Source organism: Citrus sinensis, chromosome 5 (assembly GCF_022201045.2).
Source record: "Citrus sinensis cultivar Valencia sweet orange chromosome 5, DVS_A1.0, whole genome shotgun sequence".
In the NCBI taxonomy this organism is placed as follows: Eukaryota; Viridiplantae; Streptophyta; class Magnoliopsida; order Sapindales; family Rutaceae; genus Citrus; species Citrus sinensis.
In genome coordinates, this window is record NC_068560.1 from 13,649,266 (window position 1) to 13,666,535 (window position 17,270).

General features: G+C 35.0%; 1 non-coding gene and 1 pseudogene across 1 annotated transcript; both read left to right on the forward strand.

Moving 5' to 3' along the window:
• The window catches only part of LOC127902266 (uncharacterized), an 85,853-nt pseudogene that overhangs the window by 45,343 nt on the left and 23,240 nt on the right, over positions 1 to 17,270 (forward strand).
• On the forward strand, positions 8,193 to 8,295 carry LOC127902819 (small nucleolar RNA R71). The gene has a single exon (XR_008055457.1). It is a non-coding gene; the product is annotated as a small nucleolar RNA R71 (small nucleolar RNA).

Consider the following 17,270-nt stretch of genomic DNA (forward strand, 5'->3'; position numbering starts at 1 on the left):
GAATTTTTTTTTTTTGAAAGTTGCAAGGTGGATTTCACCTATTATTGTTATTTTTATTTTTATTCTTTTGAAACAACAACTTTTGTTTTGTTGTTTTTTTTTTTTTGCTTTTTTTTGTTTTGCTTTTTTTTTTTGGCATAACTTCACTGAACAACATAATTATTTACATTTTCTCAAACATAAATAGGTGATGGAACTTATAAGACATCGGGTAATACTCCAAATCGAAGTGGGTCAAGATGATAAGTTGACAAAGAAAAGGTTTTTTTTTTTTTTTTTAAAGGCTCAAAAGGGGTAACTATGGATATTTAATAAAAGGGATGGCTAGAAAGGCTCAAACGGATCAAAGATGGCCTTTCCATCGTCTTTTAGGGCTCTAAATAATTATCCATGTCTACTAGTTAGATGGGCCTCCTAATGTAGCAACACATTTTTTTTTCTTTTTCTCTTTTTTTTTTATTTTACAACAATTTTTTTTTTTTTTTAGGGTTAACTCAAAAGAAATCTAGAGATCGTGTATAAAATAATAAACTGCTAAGCTGTATAGAGAATGGGCAAAAGGGTTACTCTCCAAGAAAACGATAGGCTCAACAACTCACTTGGCATTTATTTATGACATGTTCATTCCTTCAAGCAACTCATATTTGTCTCCGACATCAACATGTAGAGTAGCAAACATAATGTAACATCACTTAAGATCAAAGATAATACAAATACTAAAATTTAAATTAATCATGTCACCCAATGTTAAAACAAATCAAAAATTTTTTTTTTTTTAAACAACATTCTACCCCCCAACCTATTCTAAACATAAAAAAAAAAAAAAATATGCATGCAGAAATGTGAAAATGATGTAGAAAAATTAATTTAGAAAAGTTACATTTAAAATGATAGAAAAGAAAATAATTTTTTTATTATTTTTTTTTTAAAGAAGATGCGTTTCTAGAGGAACTACACTCCATATTCAGCCATCTTCGACTCAAAAGTTGGAAAATGCATTTTTATAGAGGATAAATTAAAAAGAAGAAAAATAAACATAAACACATAATAAAGAAAAAAGAAAATGTCTTAATTTTTTTTTTTAAGTTTTTTTTTTAATTTTTTTTTAAACGATGAAGATGCGTTTCTAGAGTCACTACACTCCATATTCAGCCATCTTCAACACAAAAAGTTAGCAACAGTTAGTTTCTACAACAAAAAATTAGTAAAAACTTAACCAAAATTTCATAATTGTCGACTATTCCCTCCCCCCAACTAGAACGAAACATTGTCCTCAATGTTTGAAATGAAAGAAGTAGAGTTTAGAAGACATCACCTGGGTGGTGCAACACAGAAGAAAATATTTACAGGCGGAGAGTTAAATCTAATTTGTACTTCTTACTGCTGCTACTGTTACCATCATTATTTGGACGCTCCAACACAAAGGTCCAGGGGTCTGGCTCCGGTCTATAAGCTTGTAATAGATCCAGTAGCTCATTAGCAGTGTGAGCACAAATAAAGAGTTTTTTCACATTAGCGGGAATGAAATAGTTTTTTATTGCATGGTTAAGAAATGCGATAAAGCCATCATAAAAGTTATTGACATTTAACAAACCGATGGGTTTCTGGTGGATGTGCAGATGGGCCCAAGATGCTAGTGTGATAAGTGCCTCTAGTGTTGCAAGATCTCCTGGAAGGAAAATAAAAGCGTCAGCATGATTAAGCATTGCAGTGATTCTTTCTTGCATACCTGAGACGACTAACTCTTCTCCAGTTGATGAGTCAGACGAACTGCCCAATGGTTTTAGGACTCTTGGGATGATGCCTAACACTTGACTTCCTCTGATAAAAGCTGCTTCTGAGACCATTTTTGATAACCCTCGGTTACCTCCTCCATACACCAAGTGTAATTTTCTCGCTTCTATGCTTCGACCAAGATCTATGGCTGCCTCAACGAACTCTTTATGTTTGCCATATGTAAATCCAGAAAGCACACAAATGTTCTTGAATTGTCTATTGGGAGTAGCTGACATTGTGATACTTCTCAAAAATAATTTGTGAGTGCTTGACAAAAAAGAAATCACATTTAAGAGTCTCGGTGATAGTGGGTCATGGTCGTGTATGAGGTAATATGTTAGTGTCAAATAACGCGTAAAGCACGTGGCTTGCAAGTCAAAAAGAAAACAGTAAAAAGGAAAAAGCAAACAGTAATAAAATTATTAAAGACAATAATACAAACAATAAGACAATAGTGAAATAAAATAACAATAAAGTAAAAGGATATTTACATGTAGTTGCGACTGTGGCTCACATCTTCCTCTGGTTTTACGTCCAGAAACGGCTTGAACGCCCTCTATGGGTCGAGGATAGGCTTCCTATCCAGTTTTCTTATAAACTGGCAAACAGGGTCGTTTATAGTCAGATTCCCGAGACTATATCGTGCATGCTCTTTCTGGAATAATGGCCATAACTGGAGAATCGCTCCTTGCACATATCCACTGGGATGCGTTTCAAGAGACAAAAGGATATCATCCAATGACTCCTTATTCAAGCCATCCCTAATGAATTGAATCTTATCTTCCCTGTTATCAGACATCATGCCTAAAGAACATGGGTTTTTATTGCAACTCATTCTGGCACACTTATGACAAGCAACAGAAATTCTTCGAGCTCGTCGTTTTCTTGCATAATTTCCTTTACCACAACCAGGCATGTATGCAATAAATTTTGGAGGTAACTCACCTGCCGATCGTACTTTAGCCTCGATTAACCAACGGATGTCAGCAGGTATGTTATTCCTCATGAATAATCGCATGCGTTCGGACCGAGCTTTATAGATCGTAAGGAGGGCATTCTGAGGAAGTGAAGGGAATCGCTTGTGAAGCTTTGCTAGAATCTCATTTCTGTCCATACCTTCGCCTCAGAATATCAGTTATTATGGGAAACTGAAGTAACCGACTTGATTGTCACGGAGTACCGTTATCCGCCACTTCACCGGGGTAACAAACTAAAGCACACAAATAGAAAAACAAATTAAAACACACAAAGAAAATTAAAATCGTCCTCTTATTGAATTTACCTCAAGCTCCAACTGGATGTCGTAAACACTTCTCTCAATGTCTCTGAGTTGGTGTTCTAAACCCTCAACATAGGCTACTAACTCTGGTGGTTGTAGAGCCCAAATGCGATGTGTTTTACAAAATTGAATCTGTCTTTTGAGATGAGTTTTGACACGTTGAAGTGGTTTAAGAATGTTCAGGAGGAACGGTCTAAGTATGAGACTCATGATTAAAAATGATAAGAGAAAACTTAATGGTAAAATAAACACACTTATGCAAAAACAATTTCAATTAGCAAAAGAATAATAATAAAAAGAAAGAAAGAAAAATCAAATCAACGAAAAGAAAAAAAAAATCAATTCAAATCTGGTGGGTCACTCAAATTTATTTCGGTGTCTTCTCCATGTGGTTGGTACTCTAGATATGGCTTTAATCTTTGACCATTAACTTTAAACGTGACACCGTTCTTTGGGTCCTTAATTTCAATTGCCCCATGTGGAAAAACAGTATGAACAATAAAGGGACCAGACCAACGAGAGCGTAACTTACCTGGGAATAGGTGCAAGCGAGAATTGAACAAAAGCACTTTCTGACCTGGAGTGAACGATTTTCTCATAATTTGCTTATCATGGAAGACTTTCATTCGTTGCTTGTAAATCTTGGCATTTTCGTATGCATCATTGCGAATTTCTTCAAGTTCTGCCAGCTGTAATCTTCTTTCTGAGCTGGCTTGCTGCATGTCAAAATTGAATTTCTTGATGGCCCAATATGCACGATGCTCGAGTTCCACAGGTAGGTGGCAAGCTTTTCCATATACTAGCCTGTAGGGTGACATCCCAATCGGGGTCTTGAAAGCCGTTCTATATGCCCATAATGCATCATCAAGTCTTAATGACCAATCTTTTCTGTCCGGCCTCACCGTCTTTTCTAATATGTGCTTTATTTCTCGATTGGAGATCTCAACTTGGCCACTAGTTTGCGGATGATACGGGGTCGCCACTTTGTGTGTGATTGAATACTTTGTCAAAAGAGCTTTGAATGCTTTGTTACAAAAGTGGGCACCACCATCACTGATTATTGCTCGAGGGAATCCAAAGCGCGAGACAATGTTGCTTTTCAAAAATCCTATCACCACCTTGTGATCATTGGTCCTACATGGAATTGCTTCTACCCATTTCGATACGTAGTCAACAGCAACCAATATGTATTGATGACCAAAAGACGGGGGAAAGGGTCCCATGAAGTCGATACCCCATACGTCAAAAATCTCAACCCCTAAAATTGGATTTAGTGGCATCATGTTCCTTCGCGTAATGCTCCCCATTCGTTGACACCTATCACATGAAGAACAGAAAGTGTAAGCATCTCGAAATATAGTTGGCCAATAAAAACCACATTGTAAAACTTTAGTCGCGGTTTTCTTAGCACTGAAATGGCCTCCACAAGCTTGTTCATGGCAGAATGAAAGGAGATTCTGAATTTCACTTTCTGGGACACATCGTCTAACAATTTGGTCTGCACAATACTTGAACAAATACGGGTCATCCCAAAAGAAATTCTTTATCTCTGCAAAGAATTTAGCCTTGTCTTGCTTGGTCCAATGCTCTGGAAGTTTACCTGTAACAAGATAATTAACTATATCAGCATACCAAGGTAATACTTCCACATTCATTAATTGTTCATCTGGAAATGACTCATTCAATGGTAATGATTCTGTAATTGTGTCAAAATGGAGACGAGAGAGCTGGTCCGCCACAACATTTTCTGTCCCTTTCTTATTTTTGAATTCCAAGTCAAACTCCTGCAAAAGTAACACCCAACGAATTAGTCTGGCTTTTGCATCTTTCTTTGTAAGAAGATATTTAAGAGCAGCATGATCTGTGAATATAATTATTTTACAACCAATGAGATAAGATCGAAATTTTTCTAATGCAAACACTACTGCTAGCATTTCTTTTTCAGTAGTTGAATAGTTCAACTGTGCATCATTTAATGTCATACTAGCATAGTAAATAACATGGGGAATTCGATCAACTCTTTGTCCTAATACTGCTCCTACTGCATAATCAGATGCATCACACATTAGCTCAAATGGTAAGCTCCAGTTTGGGGCCTGAATGATGGGTGATGATGTCAACAACCGTTTTAATTTTTCAAACGCCATAAGACATGAATCATTAAAGATAAAAGGTACATCCTTAGCAAGTAAATTGCATAAGGGTCTAGAAACTTTGATAAAATCTTTAATGAAACGTCTATAGAAACCAGCATGCCCAAGGAAAGATCTTACTTCTCTGACTGTTTTAGGTGGAGGAAGATTAGAAATGAGATCCACCTTGGCTTTGTCAACCTCAATACCTTTGCTCGAAATGATGTGACCGAGAACAATACCTTGTTTTACCATAAAATGACATTTCTCCCAATTTAAGACCAAGTTCTTCTCGATACATCTCTGCAGAACTAGTGTTAGATGATGTAAACATTGATCAAATGAATCACCAAAGACAGAAAAGTCATCCATAAAGACTTCAAGAAATCGTTCAACCATATCAGAAAAAATGCTTAGCATGCATCGTTGAAATGTAGCAGGTGCATTACATAATCCAAATGGCATTCTCCTATATGCAAATGTGCCAAAAGGGCAAGTGAAAGTAGTTTTCTCTTGATCTTTTGGTGCTATGGGAATCTGATTATATCCTGAGTAGCCATCTAGAAAGCAATAAAATTCATGGCCTGCTAATCTATCAAGCATTTGATCAATAAATGGTAAAGGAAAATGGTCTTTACGTGTGACAGAATTCAACTTTCTATAATCAATGCATACACGCCATCCTGTAGTTACTCTAGTGGGTATCAATTCATTATCAGCATTCGTAACTACTGTGACTCCTGACGTTTTGGGGACAACTTGTACAGGACTGACCCATGAACTATCAGAAATTGGATAAATGATACCTGCATCTAATAGCTTAAGGACTTCAGTTCTAACAACTTCTTTCATGTTAGGATTTAACCGACGTTGCATCTCCCTAGTAGTTTTAGCATTTTCATCAAGGTGAATGTAATGCATGCAGTCTACTGGGTTTATACCTTTAATGTCTGCTATGGTCCATCCTAATGCCCCTTTGTGCTCTTTCAAAACATCCAACAACTTACCTTTTTGTTCGTCATTGAGGGATGCTGAGATGATTACCGGTAGAGTACTTTCTTCTCCCAAAAATGCATATTCCAAAGTGTTGGGCAATGGTTTGAGCTCGAGTTTCGGTGGTGATTCTGATGATGGAATGAGTTGCTTCTCTGATGGTGCTAGTTGCTCAACTCTTGACTTCCATTTATTAGTGTCCATAGATGGTGTTGAGTCAAGCAGGGCATTGACCTCATCGACCGATCTGTCAATATCAAAATCCAAACCAAAGTGAGTTAAACATGTTTGTAAAGGATCACTAAGGTTTGAAACAAAAGTATCATCAACTAATGCTTCAATTAAATCCACATCAACAATTCCATCATCTACACTGTAAGGTTGTTTGGCAATGTTGAAAATGTTTAGCTCCATAGTCATGTTGCCGAAGGACAACTGCATATTTCCAGTCCTGCATTGAATGTGAGCATCCGCAGTTGCCAAGAAAGGTCGGCCTAGAATAATGGGGATGTGCTTCCTTGAATCCTGTATTGGTTGAGTGTCAATTACAATGAAATCAACAGGAAAATAAAACTTGTCTACCTGGATAAGCACGTCCTCCACAATACCACGAGGTATTTTCGTGGACCGATCTGCAAGCTGTAACACCACTGGAGTTGGGTGTAATTCTCCCAGTCCAAGTTTCACGAATACAGAGTAAGGCAAAAGATTTACACTAGCTCCTAAATCCAACAAAGCATTCTCAATTGTGTGGTTCCCTATACTACATGAGATAGTGGGGGAGCCTGGGTCTTTGCATTTTAAAGGAATTTTATGTTGGAGTATAGAACTAACGTTTTCTGTTAAAAATGCCTTCTTTTGAACATGCATATTTCTCTTTTTAGTACAAAGGTCTTTAAGAAACTTGGCATAAGATGGAACTTGTTTAATAGCATCAAGCAAAGGGATGTTAACACTTACCTGTTTGAAGATTTCAAGAATCTCACCTGTGGATTTTCCCTTTTTTCCTTTAGCTAACCTCTGAGGAAATGGAGCTTTCGGAACATATTCTCGTGGGTTAGTTTCTTCTTTCTCCTCCGGTGATGAGTCCTCAACATTCACAGGTACAATTTGATTTTCTTTTGTCACCGGCATCTCCACTTTGTTGTCGACTTCCTTTCCTTTTCGCAAGGTCATTACTGCTTTGACCTCTCCATGCTGCTGTGGTGAACTGGTACTTGCTTCATGTACTCCTTTAGGGTTAGGCACTGGTTGACTTGGAAACTTACCTTTCTCAACGGTCATTGCCAAGGTCTGAACTGAAGAAGCAAGTTGTCCCACCATCTTCTCGAGGCTTGAAACTGATTGGGCTTGTGAATTGAAGCCTGCTCTCAACTCATTTCGTAGTCCATCAATGGTGCGGTTCTGTTGCTCAATCGTGGAGTGAGTAACATTCCTAAAATTCTGGAATGCATCCTCCCATGGTCTAGGTTGAGAGTGGTTCTGGTTCTGATTGTATGGTCTAAATGGTGGCTGAGAGGCTTGAGGATTTTGTGGAATTGGTGGAGCTGGAGCTGTTGGTCCATTCTGTTGGAATCCTTGAGACCATGAAAAATTGGGGTGGTCTCTCCATCCAGGGTTATATGTGTTGGAGTATGGGTTGTAATTTGATAGCTTTCTCATTACACCTATGGCATTGGCTTGATCTGAGTATGAGTCATGGTCATGTGGCTCTGTTGATTTAGCAGTCGATAATGATGCTATTTGTCGAGAGAGACCTTCAATTATCGCTTTGACTTCTTTAATTTCTGAACTTGATTCGCCAATTTGAACCTCATTCACTCCTTTAATTCTTCTAGTAGTCTTGAGTGATCGACTCCGTTGTTGGGAATTATCTGCTTGTCGCTGGAAGAATTCCCAAATCTCTGATGCACTTTTTGACATTAGCTCTCCTCCACTCGTTGCCATTAGCCATTCTTGCACATTCGGCAATAATCCTTCCAAAAAGTATTGGCATTGGTGCCATTTCTCGTACTCATGATGTGGACACTTCAAGAGTAGCCCATTGAATCGCTCCCATGTTTCGAAAAATTGCTCGTCATCTTTCTGGGTAAACTCCGAGATTTCCCTGCGAATAGCATTGGTTTTATGCACTGGGAAATATTTATTTAAAAATTTTGTAACCATTTGTTCCCATGATGCAATTCTATTAGCAGGCAATGTATTAAGCCATGAACGAGCTCTATCTTTTAAAGAAAATGGGAATAGTCTAAGTTTAACATCATCATCTGAAAAATTCTCATATTTGAATGTTTGACAAATGGCATGAAAATCATTCAAATGATTATATGGATCCTCATTTTCTAGGCCATAAAATGTAGGGAGACAATTTAACACACTAGGTTTTAATTCAAAACTCCTAGCAGCTACATTTGGGTATCTTATGCATGACGTGCTCAAATTAGCTAAGGGACTAAAATAGTCCTTAAATGGCCTCTCCTGTGGTGCTTGTAAATCCATTTTATTTTTAACGTGTTTGTGTGTGCGAAGTGTTTTTTCTAATTCAAGGTCTATAGGTTCAAGATTAGGTAATAATGACCTACGACCATGCATGCAAAATAAATAAAATAAAAATAAAGATGCAAACAAAACAAAAAATAAAGATGGGAACAAAACAAATAAAAATAAAGAAGAGGGAGAAATTACGATACTAACCTTATTGCGCTATTACAACCTTTCTATAAAAATACACAAAAATAAATACGTGAAAGAAATTAACTAAAAATTAAATTAATAAGATAAAAAAAAATTACAAAGAAAAATAAATGGAAAATTAAATTACAAAATTTTAAAGAAGAGAAAAAGAAAAGAAATACTAACCTTTAAATGTAGATTCACTTTTTTTTTCTTTTTTTTTTAATAATAAAAAAAATACAAGAAAACAAATAAAAGAAATTATTCACAAAAATTAATTCTATGAATTAAAATTACTTACCTCCCCGGCAACGGCGCCAAAAACTTGTTGTGCAAATTTTAATGTACTCGCAAGCGCACGAATCTATTGTAGTGTAGATCAATGGTGACGAGTGTCGATCCCACGAGGAGGTGGATTTTAATTATATGTAGAATTAATTTTGTAAATGGGTGGTTGGAATTGTGGTGGAAGTGATTTAAATTATTCTAAAATTGGAATTGAAATGGCGATAATAAATTCTAAAATTTGACTTGCAATGGCAAGAATAGATTGAAGATAATTCTATTGAAATGACGTACTTGGGTATTCGGATCCGCATCAACATGCATCATGGGCTAAATATTCCTTATTAATGCCAATTAAATCATGAGGGGGGAATCCACACCTCATGAACCACGCTCTAATCAATATGGTGCTAAGGGCTTATCGTGCCAAATAATAATAACCTTATACTAGAGGGCCGGTGAAACCAAGGCGGTACTAGACAAGATTAGTATTATTTGTCGACGAGAAGTCAAAACATCCACAAAAACTAGAGGGGAAGAGAAAATAAATTTACCAAATTAAGCCCATGACACATGTTGAGACTTCACCTTCAACCCAAGCTTGAAAGAAAATTAGCCACTCATAATTGAACTAGGGGCAAAATAGGAATTTATTAAAATACGAAGAAAATACAAGATGGAGAGGGAATTACAGAAAACAGAGTCCAAAAATGGATTCAGAGATATCAAATTAGGGGGGGGAGGCCCCCTTTTTATAGATACATGGAGTAAATCATGGCCATCGGATTAAAAACAGTTTAGACGCTCAGGATTGCGCCACGTCATCAGTCAACAGTCCACAGTTTGACCACGTGGATGAACAGTAACACGGTTTGACCCGGATGAACAGTAACGCGGTTTGGTTGAAAATAATCCTGTGTGATGCATGCACCGTACGCGAGATTTTTCGTCCACTGATATGCTGCCACGTCACCATCAACAGTACATAAGAATTTTAGTCCAACAGGATCGTGACACCTCATTAGTCAATGCCACATCATCGGTCAATGCCACGTCATCATCCGTCTATGTGAACAGTGTCGTGAACAGTAACGTATACAGTACCGTACACGTGAATAGTACCGTACATGTGAATAATGCCATTTTTCCTTTTATGCTCCTCCTAAGGTTTTCGACCGTCCTGAGTTCAAAAGTGATGTCCGTTTTGCCGTCTGATCTCTCCTTTATTGTGAAATGACTATAATGCCCCTAAAATACATAAAATACTTAATTAAAATAAAACACATGTAATTAAATCACAAGAAGGTTAAATATATAAAAGTAAGGGTTGTTAGTAAGACTTAAAATGTAAAATGACGGTTTTCTCCTTTATAAATATGCATTTTCTAACACTCAACATGCATATCCAACTCAACATGCATATCCAACTCAATATGTTTAGTTCTTGAGTGATAGATTGGATTCTTGGATAATTCAGTGGCACTTGCATTATCACACCAAATTGATGGAACTAATGTACATTGTATTCCGATTTCACTGAATAATGATTGCAACCAAGTTAATTCTGTAAGTGCTCTATATTCACTTTCTGCACTGGACCTTGCTACCATAGATTGCTTTTTTGATGACCATGTATTAAATTGTTTCCCAAGTATATGTAGTAAACTCCAATCGATTTTTTGTCATCCAAATCACATGCCTACTTTGTATCTGTGAATCCAATTAGTTTCATCCATATCTTCCAGTTCCTTTAAGTACCTTAACACTCGTTTACAAGCCATTAGTTGTTGAAGTGTAGGAGCAGCCATATACTAATTTAGCTTATACATTGTAAATGATATCTCTGGTGTGGTTAAGATGAGATATTGTTGGCCATTAACTATGCTTTTGTAGGTAGATACATCTTCAATATATGGACCAAATGGTCCTATTACTTCTAATAAAATACAGAGTGAAGTTTACTACTCTAACATATCTAGAGTGATATTCAATATATTCCCTAAGAATGACTTTGCTATTCTTTCTTATTTGCTAGTGACTTTGCCCGTGTTGTGTTTTAATAAATTTTAATCCAACATTTAGAAGTATGAACTATGTATGTGTGATCCATTTCTTCTTTTTATTAAAACGCAGCTTCGATTTCATTGCAATTGATCGGTAATGCAAAAAACTCTCATACAAGATACACTTTCTTTTTCATGTACTTATAATATTGTAAACTGATTTTTTAATGAAAAATTCAAGATTCCCAAATCAAAATATTATTCCTAAGTAGGCGATTAGTTATGTATGTTTACATAGAATGACAGTGACTTGCTTCTATTTAATTAGTGGTGGATTGAGGAATAAACTTTTCCAAAACATGCACTCTATCATTTTATTTAAGTATTTCATTTTATGTTTATTTGTGTGTTTAATTCTTTATATATAATATGTGCTTGTTGGTAGCCAAATATTGAATTTCAATATAATGTTAATACATCAGCAGTCTGGTGTATTACTTTAAATTTCATTATTTTTCCCTAATCTAGGCATTTGACCACATTCTTGTGCGTTTGGCATTAATCGACAATCTACTTGTGCTCCAAAAAAGGGATCGAAAAAAAGTAAAAATCTATATGAAGTTAAGGTACATAAGCAATGAGGGCAATGGCCACCCTGGTAGTGCCTTAAAAGTGAAGACCCCAATTAAGTTGAAGGCGCCCTCATACTGGCTGACTTAAAATTTACATATTCTCTCCGTATCATTATCACCTTGTAAAGATTTTTGTAAATGATCTAATTCCAAAGCCCTATGAACTTCAAGCTATAAAATGGTAAAGTTTGGGAATATATGTTGAAAATTATTGCTAATAAATGACATAAAACAATCCATAGTGTATGAAAAAATATACCAGTTGAGTTCTTAGAAAAGACTAAAAGGGTCACAAATGGCCTTACTTAAATCTAGATTTTTCAGGCATTACTTTTGCTTTAGAATCTTTCTAAGAGTGCCTAAGTTTACTAGTAAGCTAGCTACACACTTGTCATGAGTTTATTGAAACAAAATTTTTTAATAACCTTGTATGAAGGGAAATTATCTCTGCACCACCACTGTTTTGTCATACATATATCTAACTACCACAAATTTTTAACTTGTTCTTTCACCACTTTGTTTCTAAAGTTTTTTCAGTGAACTACTTTCACACTAAGAAATGAAATAAAATGACCATTTTATTCTTGAATGAAATGAAAGACTATTTTATCCTACAAAATTTTTGAAAAAAAAAATTATAGTTATGAGATTACCTTTGATTTTAATAAAAAAAATCTCAAAATCTGCGATGTTAATTTTTATAATTATAATTTTTACTCGATACATTTTCCAATTTATAATTTTTATTATTCAAAATTGATTCAAACTATTGTTATTTTGGTGATTAATTTAAAAAATGAAAATTGTCTTATAATTGTGACTGTACAATTGATAAAAAAAAAAGGAAAATATTTAAGATGGGAATTACACATTTTTTAGGTCAAAAGAATTGAAAAAATCAATAATATTTTATCCATTAGTTAAATAGTACGCGCAGGTTGATTTTTCAATAATATTTTATCAATTAGTTAAATGGTAATCATAGTTTTTTAATTAAAAATTTCGTGGGATAAAATGGTCTTTTAGATCACTTAGGGGTAAAATGGTCATTTTATTTTAATTATTATTGTCAAATTAGTCGATTAATACAAGTTCAGAAATGATGGTAGTGCAAAGAACATGTTAAAATTTTGTAGTATCTAGATGTACATATGATAAAACAGAGTTGGTGTAGAGATAATTTCTCTAGTACAGATCAATAAGAAAGAGAAGAACATAAATTAAATTGAGGCATGTGCAGTTACAATGTCCTTAAAAAGGATTTGTCATTTTCTCAGTAGTACTTAGGTTATATTAGCAAATGTCCCTTAGGATATTATAAAGTCAAATGTTCTCGGCAACATAACCTCACTACTCTTGCGAACTTCAAACTAGTGTTGGAACTCCATCACGTGAAGTCTAAGATAGAAAGATTTTAGTTGAGAGAGGAGAGCAAAAAAATTACTTGGATTTTGGTATGTTTTTAAAATGAAATTGGAGAAGGGCATTTACATCCATAAAATGAAACACTAACTCTTAAATTTATTTTTAGAATTTAATTTCAAAATAAAATCTGTAACTTTTATTCACTTGTAACAGCCTTTTAACTGTATTTTGTTCGGTGCCTTTTATGTTGAGTGTTCTATTTGCTACTACTTCTCTATTCAGTCCACACAGTTATGTTGAATCCCCTACTTCTTTCAAAGACATTAGGCATTGTTTCAAGTCTTTTTGGTCACCAAACTTGAAATTGTTTTTCCTCTGTTTATGATGCTCCTTATATGATAAGAGTGCATAATTGGGAACATATATTTGTTTAATTCATAACATCTTAAGAGCATTACCGAAGAAAGAAAAAACAAGGAAAGCTGAAACCAGACATCATTGATTAAGATTCCGTGTACCAACTTATTAGTATGTCCATAGTTTGCATCATTATATGATTAATCTTAATTCTTACTGTTGCTTGCATTATTTTTTTATAAAAAAAAATTATTACCTTCCAAGGCGCGAAAAATTAACATATTAATGCATAAACATTTTTTAAGTGATCAATTAAATATAAATATTATATTACTCAGCTTAAAAACAAAAATAAAGAAGTATCTATATTTCAATTACAAAAACATATGTTAAATTAAAGTCAAACGAACTATCTCAAATAAACTAAAAGAATACATCTTTGCATTTAAAAACAAACTTCAATTCGTTCCCTCCTAATAACTATCTTTAATTTACCCTCCAAAAGCATGAAAATCTCAATCCACCCTATTTGTTCTTCAAAAGATGAGCATAAATGAGGTGCACATTGATGAACTTTTAAATCATATTCTTAGCAATAAATGTAGGTAAGTCTAGACATTTTCAGGGGTTAAATTAAAGTTTAACATTAAATTAAATCGGACAGCTTAGTAATATAGGATTTCGATAATGAGGGTTTATTTTATTATTTTTCTTAGGAATCAATAATCTCACCCTAAAAGTAGATAGACTTAAAATTTAAATATTACAAATGGTACCAACATAGTAATGTTGATTGGTTGATAATTGCTATTATTTAAAGAAACTGATTTCTCGAAGATTGATTCGACGATGCATCTATAACAAAGCAGTAGGAGATACACACACCAAAAACATATGACATAATATTACCTATGCATAATGGATTAATGTTTTATTTTATTAAAAACACAAATTCAAATTCACTGTAATTGATCATTATTGCAAAAGCACTCTTACAAGGTAAAAGAAATAACTTATTAACAATGTCATTTGCACCCCCCCTCAGGGCAGGGGTATCGATAGTCTACAAGTGCTTTCTTAATCAACTCGATCAAACACTCTTCACTTGTGAGCCCTGAGCAATCAACAATGTCAGGTGATGCTATAGGGTTAATAGAAAATAAAGCCTCTGGCTTAGATCCTTGGCTAGTTCTACTGGCTGAAATAAGCATGTTTTTAGTGTTTGCCACTACAAGCAAAGCCAAAATGATGAAAGTAAGACTCTTCGACATTTTTGAATTTCTTAAGAGAATTGCAAACGGGTTAATTAGAATTGAAAGAGATGTGGAAGAATCAGAAAGGCATGAGCCTCTATTTATCTGAGTGAATATTGAAAAACGACTTGCAGTGGCTTTAATGGAATTGAAAGAGTCCATAAATAAGTATTAAATAAATTACGCTTCATTTATTAGCGTAAACTATTGATTTTAATATCTTGTTGCATTATAAAGGTAATTTCAATGTACATTTAATTAAATATATTGTTTTTGCCATTATTTTTTGTTTAGTTTATTATTAGATTTCTTTTTCTTTTCCTTTGAATCATGTCCTTCAATGAAATTAACCACACTCTATATTTTAAGCAAGCCATTTTTTTCTTAATAAAAAACCACGAGTAATTAATCTTCCTTTTTTATGTGTACAAGTGAAGCCCCTCATATACATTCGCTGCCTAGCTCAATGTAACAAAATGTCAAAATTTCTTCCCACTTCACCTTTGTAGTTAAGCAACCTTTGGATATTCACTGATCAAAACACTTCAAAAAATTTTGAAATGAATCTTGAATCATCCTTCTTTTCTACCTTCAAAAGTGCATCATCTATTCTCTTCCTTTTAATTTCATGCCTTGTTTTAAAGTTACTGTAATGTTTTAAGTAGTTTTTTTGTTGCTCATCATTTGCCCGGTGGCAGCAACATCAATACGATCAGAGAGACTTTGGCTACGGGGCTTGATTTCGCAAAAGAGACAACAAAAAAAACGTAGTGGCAAAAAGCATTGCTCAAGCCACTGATACTTACAAGTCACCAACTCGTTTCTGCGTTGTGATTTGGCAAATGATTCGTCGATAGAAACTACTAGTCCTCAATCAAAGTTTGTTGGTCGTGCTCAAGGGCTTTACGGGTCGGCTTGTCAGCATCAACTAGCTATCATCATGTCCATGAGCTTTGTGTTCGTTGATGGTCCTAATAATGGTAGCTATATCAGCCTCCTTGGCAACAACAGGTCGATTGTTCCTGTCCGTAAGATGCCCATCGTCGGCGACACTGGCAAGTTCCTATTGATTGGTGGATATGCAATTGCTCAAATGCATCGAGCGGATTTTAAATCTGGTGACGCCATTGTTGGATGCAATGTTATAGTTGTTTACTAAACCATGTAGGTGGAGTTAGATTCTAGCTGGTGATCTGATTTACAATGTTATAAACTTTATTTTTCACGTACCTATAATATTGTAAACTGATTTTTTTCATGAAAAGTTCAAGATTCCTATATTGAAAAATTATTCCTATATAGGTGGTTTTGTTATGTTTTTTTACTTAGAATGACAGTGGCTTGCTTCTGTTTAATTGATGGTGGATTGAAGAATAAACTTTTTTCAAAACTCGTGCTTTATCATTTAGTTTTTGTATTTCATTTTATGTTAGTTCACGCGTTTAATCATGTTTACCATTGTTACTAACTCATACATTCTCTATGAAATCTCCCAGATTTCTCATGCAAACTCAATGTCTCCCACTGAAACTGGTACCTTATCCTTGACCACCATTAGCACTACAGAGACTTCCAGGTTGGACAACCAAACATCTTTCTCTTGTAGGTCCGATAACATTAACGGTCGATCATTATGGCTCTCCCAACCTATTCCATGCACACCTTCATGCTACCTCTAAGTATTCGTAGTAAAATTGATCAGATTTGCAAGCATTTTATCTAGAACGAGATTGATGAGACTCATCGCATACACCTTATTAAGGGGATAGAGTACAACTCCTTAATTTATGTGGGGGCCTTGGCCTTAAAGATCTTAATCTCATGAATAAAGCCTTGCTAATGAAAATTGGTTAGGGTCATATTGAATCACCCCACAGCTTCTAGATTCAAGTATTGATGTTTAAATATGGCGTTGATAAAAAAAACCTTCCTCTAAAACGTCCTACTTGATATAGTTCTCCTTTATGAAAATTCGTGGGAAACGTATGGAATGAGGTTCTCTAAGTGACTCGCTGGGCTATTGGGAATGGGAAGTTGGCTAGATTTTGGAAAGATTATTGGCTGGAGGATGGGCGTTGGTTGCAATCTTGTACTTTCGGTACAATCACTGAAAACATATTAAATGAGTGTGTAGCTAATTTTATCGATAATAATGGTGCTTGGAACTGGGATTGTTTTGCTTCTTTTCTACCCCACCATATAATTCTCAAAATAGCAAGCATTATGCCCCCTTCTGTTAGCGATGAAGTTGACTGTTGTTATTGGGGTCCATCGCGGTCTGGTTCGTTTAGCATGAGGTCAGCTTATTTATCCCTCTTTAGACCGATGCTAAATGAAAATAATTCCCTTTGGGTTTTGATTTGGAGATGGAGAGGCCCCTAAAGCATTCAGTGCTTTCTTTGGCTGCTGATGCATAATAGATTGAAAAATAATGCTAAATTATCGCGAAGACATGTGCTTAATGATAGTACTTGCATGCGGCGTGGGCATATCATAGAGGATGTTCTCCATGCAGTTGGGGA